Source organism: Canis aureus, chromosome 1 (assembly GCF_053574225.1).
Source record: "Canis aureus isolate CA01 chromosome 1, VMU_Caureus_v.1.0, whole genome shotgun sequence".
In the NCBI taxonomy this organism is placed as follows: domain Eukaryota; kingdom Metazoa; phylum Chordata; class Mammalia; order Carnivora; family Canidae; genus Canis; species Canis aureus.
In genome coordinates, this window is record NC_135611.1 from 82589470 (window position 1) to 82602832 (window position 13363).

General features: G+C 45.5%; 1 long non-coding RNA gene across 2 annotated transcripts in view; it reads right to left on the reverse strand.

The window, feature by feature from the left end:
* The window catches only part of LOC144318942 (uncharacterized), a 49048-nt gene that overhangs the window by 6453 nt on the left and 29232 nt on the right, over positions 1-13363 (reverse strand). The window contains exon 1 of one of the 2 annotated variants that reach the window (XR_013384887.1): positions 3258-3419. The exons of the other annotated variant lie outside the window; for it this stretch is intronic. This is a non-coding gene — a long non-coding RNA (uncharacterized LOC144318942). Of the gene's footprint in view, positions 1-3257; positions 3420-13363 lie in introns of those variants that run through there. 2 annotated transcript variants of the gene reach the window in all.

Below are 13363 nucleotides of genomic sequence, written 5' to 3' on the forward strand. Positions count from 1 at the left end.
TGTCTCGTGTCAGCACCACCTGCAGTCTGTATAAGACAAATTAGAGTCTGGATTAGTACCAGGCTATGGGCCCTGGGTGTGGACAGAACACATGTGAAAACATTTTCTGGTCAAATATGCCCTGATCACTCTATCTTTATTCAGCAATGAGCTGAAATGAGTTTTCCTGCTTTTGTGGACTCTTGTATTTTCCCATATGGGCGAAAGTTGGAAAAGCGGAGGAAAAGCCAGTGCTGGAAACAGAGTAAGACTAGAGTGTTTCTCCTGGTTGCTGCCCTCTCGTCACTTGAGACAGGTCTTGTACTAACCCCTGGGTATGGAAATCCGAACTGGTTATGACTATGGAAAGAAGCAAAATCTAGGATCTAATAATGACTTCCTAGGGGACCCATGGCCTGTCTCTGAGGTGTTTTAATGCACCACATCACCTTTGATGAGCCTCAGGAATATGAAAAAGATCACCAGCAGGGAAACGCATACCTAATAGAGGGTCACTGAGTATCTTCTAACTTCAGTTTGGAAAAATCTAATTAAATGATGGCAAGAGACTTCTAATTTCCAGTCTAGCATGTAGGGAGATGGAAGTTATCTTTCCTGTCCATGCAAGAACACAAACAAAAAAACAAAACAGAAACTCATATGCCATCGAACTGAAATCATAGGACCAACAGCCACCCTTAAAACTGAGGTGACAGAAAGGCAGATACAGAGAATCACACTTCACTGGAGCAGAAATCTGGGAGCAGAGATCTCCAAGGGACAGAGCACTAGGGCAGGAAAACCTAAACTGTGGCTGGCAAATTGCTGGAGGCTCAGTGTGGATGAGCCTGAGAATTGGAAATTCTAAGGGGTGGGCGGTCAGAGGGGGAACCCCACACCATCATGAGTTTTATCGCCAGGAGCCCTACCAGATTCGCAATGAAGAGCAGACAAAAATGCCCTAGTGTTTCCAGCCAGAGGAGGGGAGAGTAGCCATTTTTATATACACCCAGCATCATCTGTTCTTCACAAGACCTGCCCTCAAGAGGGCCCAACTTCCTCAGGTTTTTACCAGAGCCCAAAGGACCTGAGAGAAAATAGGCCCCTCCCTCACCAGGCTTCCTGTCTCACCTAAGAGGGAAGAAGCAATGCAATTGAGAAGCACTGGGGAGGGCCACCACCCCAGGACACAGGCTCACTAGAGACTGGGACCTCATCATGGGAACGTAGAGCACTTCCTCCCTCCCCACACTTCACCGCCCTATCAGCAGGGCTCCTATACAGCAGGGGAATACAACCGAAAGAACTCTGTGTTTCAGACAATATTTAACAAGTCTCTAGGGAGACCCCGAAACAACAGGGGTGACACAAACAAAGACACCTGAGAAGGTTAGCCTCTGACGTGTATGTACGGTTACAGCAAACAGCAAACACAGCCCGACGCTTAGCCAGACACACAACACCTCCCACCCATTTTCCTCAATTTCTTTTATCCACTATATTATCCCTAGTTTTCAAGAAAAAAATTACAAGTCATCCTGAAAGACGAATGAAATGATGGATTACAATGTTATTGACTAGATTATTAAAAGCAGAAATGAGTCTTCCCAGACCCTAGGCTATCAGCCTGCCCTACTTGACAGGAGCTAAGGGTTTTTTTTCTAGGACCACAATCTCAGAGTTCGGGTGGGCCAACAGCCTGGGGGGAGCCAGGAGAGCCACACTGTGGGATCTCCTCCACTCCTCTAAGTAGAAAGGACGATGTTGCTAGGTCAGAAGGCTCCAGTGGCTTTTTCATTACACGTACATGCTATAGCCCTAAAGACGGGCCCCTGACCTCGGGCTTAGGACCTAAGTCCACCTGCTTAGAGCTTGGAGTCTGTCAGACTGAAGCTGGACTTGGCAGCCCGGAGTCTAGCCAGCCTGGCTCCAAGGGAGACTTGAGTGGCTCTAGCACGATGGGCCCAGAGTGGAGATTTGTGAGTTGGTCCTACAGCCAGGGCCATCCACTCAATCCCAGGGCCAGAGACTGGGTCTACTCTCTTCCCTGGCCAAGAGCCTCTAGACTTTCTAGATTGGGGAAGCAAACTGGGATCCATCACAAAAATGGGAGCTTATCAAGGCTGGGCCCTTCCCCTCACCTCTCCAACTGTCAGCTAACAAATGCAACTATGGCTTTTTCACTAGGTGAGAGATTAAGAACCTGAAGAGGTGAGGTGAAATGAGGAGATTGGGTCAGGGACCCAGTTTGGTTGGATAATAGGTTTTAGCATCTGGGCAAGCTTTGTGGCTAGGAAGAAATGTCACATCATGGAGTGAGAAGCAAGCGGTTAAGAAATCAAGATCCAGTGGCAGAGACACTCTATGGAGAGGGAGAAGAAAAGGACAGTGATGGGCCAGATGCACAGTAGAGGCCAGAGTTGAGGAGGCCCAGGTTAGAGGAGGCCGCAGCAGGGGAGCTGGGTGTCCCAGGGGGACACAGCAGGAACAGTATCATCCCACGACACAGGAAGTCCAGCTTGCCTGGTCATTCTGCGGCAATCTTCGTGGAAAGTTTGCGGAGAAAGACCTTTAGCAGGGGGCTTCTCCAGGTGGCTGCAGAAGACTAGGGACACCAGCTACAGCCAGGAGCCCTGCAGGACACAGGATGGCCAGCCAAGTACACAGTCACCATGTCCCCAGTGTCACCAGATTCCTTCACTCACCCCAAGGCCTTCTCCCACAGTCTCCTCCCTAGGTGTCTCCCTGCTGTCACTGCAGGTTGTACCTGACACTGCAGGGACCCTGGCCGACACACGCCAGGCTGGGAAAAAGGATATAGGAAGGAAGGGAAGAAGTCAATCACCCTTTCCTCAGAGATACTGGGTGCTAGCTCAGGTCAGCCCCTTCTGGGCAAGTGATCCAAACTGGGAAAACAGGAGCCCAGGGGACATGTGATGAAGATCAGAGCCAAGAGATCTTGCAGAGGCTAACTAGAACAGCTCTTTAGGGAAAGATCCTCCAACCCATGAATCACCGACTCACCTGACTGTCTTCTGCTCCCTCACCTCCCGGCTCCACCTTGGCCTCCACTTAACTTGGACTCACAGGACGAGATTCCAGTCCTACTGAGCCCTGGACTGGGCACTCCTGTGCAGAGAGCCCGGGCGGCTGGCTTCTTCTGTGTCCACAGTCTCAGGCCCAGACTGCTCAGCCTTCCCTGGAGCCTGCGGCTCCTGCAGTCCCGTCCACCCCTCTCCCACTGGTTCTCCCACAGGTGTTCCTTTCTACCGACTCACCAGAGGCCTTTCTTGGGGGATGCCCTGCAAGAAGCAGGTGAAGACTGCTACACTCCTCCTCCTCCATGTCCATGAGTGTCTGGAGACACCAGTCATCAAGGAAGAGAATTTCCAAATTTGAGAGAAAGAGAAGGAGGGGATCATTTCTCAACTTCCTGAGCTGAAATCTGGCAACACCTTAGAGTCACTTATTGACAAGCAGGACATCCAACTCTCTGAGAACAAAAAGGAGAATAAGAGCAGGTGCACAGGCCATGGCAACCCCATATCCGATGCCTATAAAGCACCTGGTGGAGCAGATGTGGAGCGAGCTCTTCTGGGATGTTCTCATCTGCATGGGGAGTCTGGGTCACAACAGTTCTCATCACTGGTGGATCTTCCACACAGAGACCCCTCTGTCTTACTCAAGGGGACATCTCATGACCTCTCAGACCTAATGCAGGCTAAGGGATCCCCACTCCTTCTCCTGCCCGGAGCCCGCCCTACCCCAAGATTCCAACAGGGAGCCGCTGAATGCGGCTTTGGGAAGAGATAGAGAGGGATATGCATGAGCAGTTCTCCTGAGCCCGCACAGATGCATCACAGTGCTGTTATATATGCCGCTAACATAGAGGGAGAAAGCTAGCTGGCTGGCTAGCTAGATGCCGTCAAATAAATTATCTCATTAATTATATCTTAAAAGTATCAAGAGGTCAAAAGGGATTTTGTTGAAATGTTGGAAATTCAGAGGGAAAATTCAGGAAACCCTTCATAGAGAAAGTAACTCCAGTTTGATTGAAAACAAACAACGGCTGTTACCCTCTCGAGAGATGATTATGAGAGAGGAAGGTATCACCCATGTGTCGTGTCAGGAAAGTGTGAGGTGTGCAGGCTGACAGGGATTTGGGAGAACTGAATTGTTCTGTATAAAAAGAAGAGAATTTAAATGATGAGGAGAGGGCCAGAGGGCTGCCAGCAGAGAGACAAGAAGGAAGGGGAGGAATGGGGGCTTGAGGGAAAGACTTGAGAACACCTGGCCCAGGAGAGAATTTGTAATACAATCACGGAAGGGGGTGCTTACATTTTGGCCATGGGGAAGGCTGGCACCTCGCTTGCCCTTTGTCACCCCACCAGTGTCTTTAATAAAGTCCACTTTGCTCACTGATGCTTCTTTGTGAAAGTGGATCCTTCTGGGAAAACTTGAGAGCTTTCTTATCGCTGGCTGGATGTTAAGGCCAGAATGGATGATAGGAGGAAGTCACCCTTGTGGACAGAGGTGGGTTGGGTTTTTTTTTTCTTTTCTTTTTTTTTTTCTTTCTTTTTTTTTTTTTTTTAAGATTTTATTTATTTATTCATGAGACACACACAGAGAGAGGCAGAGATATAGGTAGAAGGAGAAGCAGGCTTCTTGTGGGGAGCCCAATGAGGGACTTGATCCCAGGATCCCAGGATCACGACCTGAACCAAAGGCAGACCCTCAACCACTGAGCCCCCCAGGCATCCCAATAGAGGAGGTTCTGAATGCAGTTCCCTGGGAATTAGCAAAAATTCCTGAGCAAACTTCAGCCTTGAAGGCTGTGGGGTGGTAGGAATGACCAAGGGGGGCAGGCTACACCTTGACATCATCCGGGTTATACTTGGAAGAAACTAGAAATTTTCCTAACGTAAAAACAGGTATGATGAAAAGGTAGAGTTGGAAAATAGGAAGACAAAGGGAAGTGTGGAGGGATATCTTAGGCCCAAATTAGGTACAGACATCTCCTAGGGAGTGAGGCCCTGGAGAGGTGTCAGAGATCCCTGTGCCTTCTCCCACCCGCAGGAATTGCCCGGTTGCCTGAGGCAGCAGGTGCTTCAGATGATAGCCAATGATCTTTAGGATTTTTTTTTTTTCAAATGTCATTTGTGATGTGGCACTCCTTCTGTTTTTCCATTTGCTAAAAAGGAATCTCACTTCACCAGTACCTTGGAAAAAATGGAGACAAGAATTTGGAGCAGGTTCCACCAAATTTCTCAGTTCACAGATAAAACTAGACAATAGTTCAAAGTTTTAGACATTTTCAAGATTACAACTTCATTTCTCTGAGCACAGATAATTTCTTAAAGAAGAAATAAAGGTGGATAGATAATTAGATATGGACATATAAGTATACATACATATAATAAAGGTGATATAGTTGGTATGAAAAACTTCTGATATACAGAAACTATTCACAAGTCTGGGACGTTAAGGTTAAATTCTTGTATCATTCTTACTTAAAGAAAAGGCAAAACATTCTCCCTCTGGTCACAACACAATGTAATAACTTATCAATAATAATCATTTAACTTAATGTTTGATTTCTGCTTGGCACTTTGGTGCTTAACAATTTTTTGCTCATCCTACTCACATTATTAAGGCTGCTTAATACATTTATAATCCTTCGCTAAATTTTCACTATAATCCTGAACTAAAAGTTGCAGTGCAGATGAATACTGTCTTTGGCCCCCTGAAAAGTCAGTGTCTGCAAGGAGAGAAAATATATAAATACAACGTCCTTAAATGGCACCACAAGGCAGTAGAGTGTGTATGATTAAGAGCTAACTATGTTGGAAGCAGTGTGTTCCAGTGCCAGCTTTGCCACTAACTAGATATGTGATCTTGTGCAGGGCCCTCCCTTTTCCCCACAGGGCTCCATTTCCTTATATTTAAAATAAGAGAGCTGAGCTATTATTTCAAAGGGCCTAGTTAGCTATGGAGCCATAAAAGAGAAAATATTTACTAACAGAGCCATGATAGGGAGGATGGAGAACCCTCAGGTTGTCTACCAATGGCTATTTTATTACCACCTGTCCCTGGTGTTTTATTTGTCTGGGATTAGCTGCATGTCCTAAATGGATCAATAGAATGGCTTTCATCTTGTCAACGTGAATAGTTTCTAGGTAATCTCATGTTTAAGATCCCCAACCTCTAGTATGACCTTCACCATTAGAATTGGTTCAGGAGGCAGCCAGTCAGAACAAAGTGCAGGATTTCTGCTGGGAGTTCTTGGATGCAGATGTATTTCTTTGATTGGGTAGTGGGAAAGCCTGGAAAGGCCGTATTCATTCACAAGAGTTGAGTTGATACCAATGGAGAGTGTAACCAAGATGCTGATAGGAAAACAGAGCCAGAGATAGGATCAGTTCCTCTAGAGTCTCAAAGCAAAAATTCACATAGCTGCCCCTGGAAGGATAAGTATGATCTGAATAGGAAAACAAGAAGGAAATCTCTTTTTTTTTTTTTTAAATTTTTATTTATTTATGATAGTCACAGAGAGAGAGAGAGAGGCGCAGAGACACAGGCAGAGGGAGAAGCAGGCTCCATGCACCGGGAGCCCGATGTGGGATTCGATCCCAGGTCTCCAGGATCGCGCCCTGGGCCAAAGGCAGGCGCCAAACCGCTGCGCCACCCAGGGATCCCGGAAATCTCTTAATATTGGGACAGATGGTAGGAATCTGGAGGGAATGTGTTGTATTTCAATGGTGGCACATTTCTTGGTTGAAGCAGAGTATATGTATTTATCCAATAGTAAACATCTACCTTATAATACTATTGATACTGTCCATGGTAGAGGTTGGCTGTGCAGGCAGGGGTTCAGGACAGAGGCATGGCATGACTCAGTTCTCAAAGAGCTTATAAGCAAGCAGAAGGACTAAAAGGTCAATAGAGGAGGGATGGACCCCTCACTCAGCTCCAGGCTCTGCCAAGGGCAAGAAGAGTTTAGAGAAGGGGATTGTCTTTTGAATTCTTGCCTGGGAGGAATTATGATCCACTTTGCATAGATGAGAAAACTCTAGTATGTAAGCAAAAGTATCACATACCAAGTTAGACGATCATTACTGATAAGTCATAAAAATATGTTTTGCCTTTCTTTTACACATTTCTTAAAGGATTGCCTAAGATCACAAAAGCAGCTAGCAGGTGATAGAGTTGACAATTGATCCCAGGTCTTTTGGGCTTCAACACCTTGGTCTAGGCTCTCACTTCTCAAAACGTGATCTGTGGACCAAGAACGCCAGCATCATGTATGAGCCAGGCTGGCTCTATGATTTATATGGCCCAACACAAAATAAAACTCTAGGTGCCTTGTTCAAAAGGAGGAAAAAAGGACCACTGAAGGTACCAAAAGAGGAAGCCTTTCCTTGTCTTCCACAGCCTCTCAACTAGCAATGTTTATATTTGCCATTTAATTTCATTCTAAGAAAAGAAATATTCAGACTTTAAAATACACAGATTTACCATTTATCTTTTTTTAAGGTTTTTATTTGTTTATTTGAGAGAGGAAACGCTGAACAAAGCAACTCAATTATTCTTATTATTTTACTTCTTAATAAGTACACATTCTATCAACAATCTCTGCCTTCTGCCCCCCTGATAAGGACAAACTGAAAGGAAATGGAACTTCCCTTCTGTGGCATCACTTTGGGCATAAATGATTGGCTAAGATAAAGAAGTAACAGAAAGGATATGCTAGAGTTTCTTAGTCCTTCATGATTCTTAGAACTACATTTCTTTCTGTATTCACAGCAAATTCTGGTTCTAAGGCTGCCGGCATCCTTAACGTTCTTAAGCCACAGACATAACATTACTCTTTCTTTGAGATTTGCAAAATTCCCACTAGAATTCTGTACTAGTGAGCATCTCCATTATTCTACATATGCAAATAAGGCAGCAAGAGACAGGGATCATGCATATTCATATGCATATTCATCATGTACTGCAGTATCTCCTCCTTGCTCTTGCGGGCTATCTGCACCACCTGACCTGGCTTACAAAACACAAGTTCAAGTTTAAATTATTAAGAATTGGGCAGCCCGGGTGGCTCAGCGGTTTGGCGCCTGCCTTCGGCCCAGGGTGTGATCCTGGAAACCCAGGATCGAGTCCCACATTGGGCTCCCTGTGTGGAGCCTGCTTCTCCCTCTGCCTGTGTCTGCGTGTGTCTCCCTCTCTCTCTCTCTCTGTGTCTCTCTCATGAATAAATAAAGAAAATCCTTAAAAAAATTATTAAGAATTTCAAGGGGGGCAGTTGGGTGGCTCAGTCTGTTAAGCATCCAACTCTTGGCTTCAGCTCAAGTCATGATCTCAGGGTCATGGGATCGAGCCCTGAGTTGGACTCTCAGCTCAGCACAGAGTCTGCTTGTGATTCTCTCTCCCTCCCTCTCTGCTTCTCCCCTCACTCACTCTCTCTTTCTCTCAAATAAATAAATTTGTAAAAAAAAAAAAAAGAAAAAAAGAATTTCAAGGTCACAGTAGAGCATCCAATGTAGCTCAGAAGCTCTGCTACACTCTAGTTTACTCAAAATCTCCATCTACATAAGATCCCCAGGTGGTTTGCGGGCATATCAAAGTCTGAGAAGCTCTGGTATAGTCCAGACCACTAAAGGTTTGGTCTTCCTAGCTTGAGGCTGACTTTCCTCCCTGGCTGGCTTAAGTGAAAGTGTTTTCCGTGGTCTGGGTGGTCCTCACTCATCCCTTCTTCCCATCTATGTGCAGCTCCACCAGGATGTCAGCAACCCATGGCCTGCTGGCTTTTCTGAAAACCTATTTATGAGGTTTGCTGAAATTTCAAGTCTCATCTGCCTTCCATCCAAGGCTTTTGTATATGCTCTAATCCCAAGGAAGAAACCACAAAAGCAGATGGTGGGGGCTGGGCCAGAGGCAAAGGCCCCCAAAAGATGAAAGTCTTGTTAATTTACACATCAACATATAAAGGAGATGGCCTTATTATTACGAATTCAAAGGTGAGAGTCTTGTTTTCCTCCACCTTTGCTATTTAATTCCATTATTTCCTTGCTTTTGCTAGTTTTGAATTTGCCCAGAGTACAAATTCTCTACTTTGGTCTGAGAGTTTTCATGATCAAAAAATAGAGGGTTTTGATTTGTATTTCCCTGATGCCAAGTGATGTTGAACATTTTTTCATGTATCTGTTGGCCATGTGTAGGTCTTCTTTGAAGAAATGTCTGTTCATGTCTTCTGCCCATTTCTTCACCAGGTTATTTGTTTTTTGGGTGTTGAGTTTGATAAGTTCTTAATAGATTTTGGATACTAGCCCTTTATCTGACAAGACATTTGTCAATATCTTCTCCCATTCTGTAGATTGTCTTTTAGTTTTGTCAACTGTTTCCTTCCACAATGCGGTACCACCTCACACTGATCAGAATGGCTAAAATTAATAACTCGGGAAACAACAGATGTTGATGACAATGTGGAGAAAGGGGACCCCCTTACACTCTTGGTGGGAATGCCAACGGGTACAGACACTCTGGAAAACAGTATGAAGGTCCCTCAAAAAGTTAAAAATAGAGCTACCCTATGACCCAGTGATTGCGCTACTAGGTATTTACCCAAAGGATACACACAGCAACTCAAAGGGGCACATGCACCCCAATATTTATAGCACAATTATATAATAGCCAAACTATGGAAAGAGCCCAGATGTCCATTGACAGATAAATGGGTAAAGAAGATGTGGTATATAGTATATATATATATATATATATATATATAGTTTCAGAGGTAGAAAAAAAACAGATGAACATGGGGAAGAGAAGGAAAAATAAAATGAAATCAGAGAGGGAAACAAACTATAAGACTTAATCACAGGAAACCAACTGAGTGTCGCTAGAGGAGAATAGATGGTGGCATGGATGATAGGCATTAAGGAGGGCACTTGATGTAACAGCACTCGGGGTTATATGCAACTAATGAATCACTGAACTCTACCTCTGAAACTAATAATACACTATATGTTAATTAATTGATTTTAAATTAAAAGCAAAAACAAAAAGTTAGAGGGGTACCTGGCTGGCTCAGCTGATAGAGCATGTGCCTCAATCTCAGGTGTGTGAGCTCAAGTCCCATGCTGGGCATGGATCCTACTTAAAAAAAAAAAAAAAGTTAGAAAAATAATTATAACCTCCCCTTACCCCAGAAAATATTTAAGAGGAGGAGAGAAAGCAGTGGAAAGTATAATTCTGACATTCTCTTTTACAGTTCCTAAGAATAATAATTTGAGAAAAAGAAATCAAGTCAGAATTAGGAAACTTCTTCTTTCACTTTCAACCTCAGAATAAAACAGAATTACTCCAGAGCTAACAGAATTGCCTGTCAGTTTGGGAGCAAAGCTTCAATGCACTGGTAGTTTGCAAGCCGATACAATATTTTTTTATACGACAGCAGCTCCCCTCCTCCTGTGTGGAGGAGCATTAAAAAAATGATAATAAATAAAAACAAGAAAATTAGAGAAGGGAAAAAGACAAAGAAGAGAGAGGGAAAAAAAAAAAAAAAAAAGAAAAATTTTGAAAAGACACCTATTATTCCCTGGACTGGAATGGCTTCCTTCTTCTCCAAAGCTTCATGATTAAGCCCAATGGCCAAGTGTGTCAAGGCCAACTTGCTGCTTCTAATTTATCAGTACTGTTCTAACATTCAGACATCTCAAGTTTAAAGCCAAGCTTAGGGATGCCTGGGTGGCTCAGTGGTTGAGTGTCTGCCTTTGGCTCAGGGCGTGATCCCAGGTCCTGAGATTGAGTCCCACATCGGGCTCCACGTGGAGAGCCTGTTTCTCCCTCTGCCTGTCTCTGTAGCTCTCATGAATAAGTAAAATCTTTAAAAAATAAAAATAAAAATAAAACCAAGCTTATATGCTCCCTGACCAGAACTGGAAATGGCATGCAGAAAGGCCTAGGTGGAGTAGGGAGTGAGGGAGCAGCACCGAGAGAGTAGGGGTGTGACTGGGACCCACAGAGAAAAGAAGGCAGGACTGGGACCCCCAGAGAGGGGTGACTGGGGCCTCCTAAAGGTCCCAGGCTTCTCAGCAGCTCCATTCCACAACAAAGAGACAGCTGAGTAGTTAGCTCTTTGCAGTTGAGTTTTTACCGCATAACTGGATGCTGTGAAGTATTTCCTTATAAACTGTTCTGCTAACACAATGACTGCATTCTCTTTGGATCACCGACTCAGGACATTCGGTAGCATGAGTGACAGGGACATTTTAAATTCATGGGAAATACAAAACCTCCTTTGTGGGCCTTGGTTTCAGCCGCTGCCTCAGGTAACAAGGGTTGAGCTAAGTCTCCCTCCTTTTCCCTTCCTTACCCATTGATTCCCTGGCCAAGGCGCTATCAAGTAGCCCGCTGACCCGTGGGCCAGGGGAGGGAGGAGGAGGTGAAAAGCAAGTTAATCTGCCAGATGGAGGGGAGGGGGGTTCATCAGGAGACAGCTGCGTTTCCAAAGTTGGATCAAAATCAGGTTCGAGAAGTTAGGTCCTGCTTAAAAAGCTGCAGGCAGAGAGAGCTGAGCGGGCTGGGCCAGACTGGGATGTGGGGACCTCGCCCTCTCTCCTCCGTTTCTGCTTCTCTGGGGCCTGGAGCTGGAGGGCTCAGGCTGGAAAGTCCCCACCGCCTGCAATCAGAGGCTTCGCCATTGGTCAGATCTTGGTTCAAATCCTGTTTCTACCTTTCTCTGAAGCTCAGTAGCTTCATCTACAAAAAGCACTAGCCCCTCACTCGTGGGCTCTGGGGGAGGAATCAGTGGGAAAATACAGGCAAAGAGCTCACGCCCAGGGCACGCAGAGCTTAGTAACCAGTAACAGTAATGGTAGTGGTAACTGTTGTTTTAAAGGGGAAGCCATTGGGGTGCCTGGGTGGCTCAATGGGTTAGGTGGCCGACTCCTGATTCTGGCTAAGTCCATGATCTCGGTGGTGGGATGGAGCCCCGTATTGGGTTCTGCACTCAGTGGGGAACCTGCATGGATTCTCTCTCTCTCCCTCTCCCTTCATTCTCCCCGCCCCCACTCCTGCTCTCTCTCTCTCTCTCTCTAAAATAAGTCTTTAAAAAAATACAAATAAGGGGCACCTGAGTGGTTCAGGGGTTGGGTGTCTGACTTCAGCTCAGGGCGTGATTCCAGGGTCCTGGGGTCAAGTCCCACAGGAGTCTGCTTCTCCCTCTGACTGTGTCTCTGCCTCTCTCTCTCCCTCACTTTCTCTCTCTCTCTCTCTCATGAATAAATAAATAAAATCTTTTTAAAAATTACAAATTTTAAAATAAAGGGTAAGCTGTCGCCCAGAAGCCCAGCCTCACACATTTCCAAAGGACATAATGAAAGGGTCACGAGTGAGGCCCTGAGTAACTTTCTCCAAACCCCCGAGGTCTAGGGGGTAAGCCACAGCCCCAGGGTCACAAATGGGCAGACCCACACCACTATCCTTCAGGAGGAACACCTTCTGTTCCTTCTTGCCTGGATTTCCCATCTCTCTCTTTTTTCCCATCTTCCCCAAAGACCCCATCAGCCCTATTCTTTCCTGACAGTAACTTGAGGAAAAGTCACCTCATGATGCTGAGCCCCATCTGCCTCTTCAAGGCAGGAAGACGATGAAGCAGCTACCCTCCAAATCCCTTTGGAAGCCAACATATCAGAATGATCCATTCCTCTTCTTTCCCCCTGCTCCTTCATTTGCCCTTCAGGACTCAAACTCCTGTAACAAAGACGTATCTGGTCGAGCTTGAGTCACCTGGCACCAGGAGGCAGAGCAATGTGAAGGAAAGAATCCCCCAGGGATTTTGGTCTTTCCTAGGAGGAGAGCAGGACCTGGATTTTGACAGTCCCACCATGAGTGCCTAGTCTGTGGAAGAGGTTCCTTAAGAGAAATCAGAAGGGAAGAAGACACATTGGGATTTGGGTGGAAAAAAACAAAGGAACCACTACAGCCAATGTACAGACAAAATAAAATTGCTCATGTCTTCCCTCTTCATTCATACATTCCTTCATTATTCACATATTCACTCTTGACTGTCCAGGCTACTGGAGAGACAAGAGTTACCTGCACCTGAGGATTTTTAGAAATCGTCATATTAAGTGTTTGACAAAATATTCTGTGGTAAGTTCAATAATGTTGGCTCCACTTAGGAAGCAGAGTGGATCTCAAGCACTAAATTGCATCTCTCCTCAAGGCCAACCAAGTCCTTGAGGGAATGGTCATCCAGGACCAAACCAGGCACACTGGTTCAGAGGACCGCTGGGGTATGAGCCAGCCCTACAGATCTCAATCTGGGTAATTTTACCCCCCATCCCAGGGGTTTGCAAGGGGAAGGAGCACTGCTATTGGC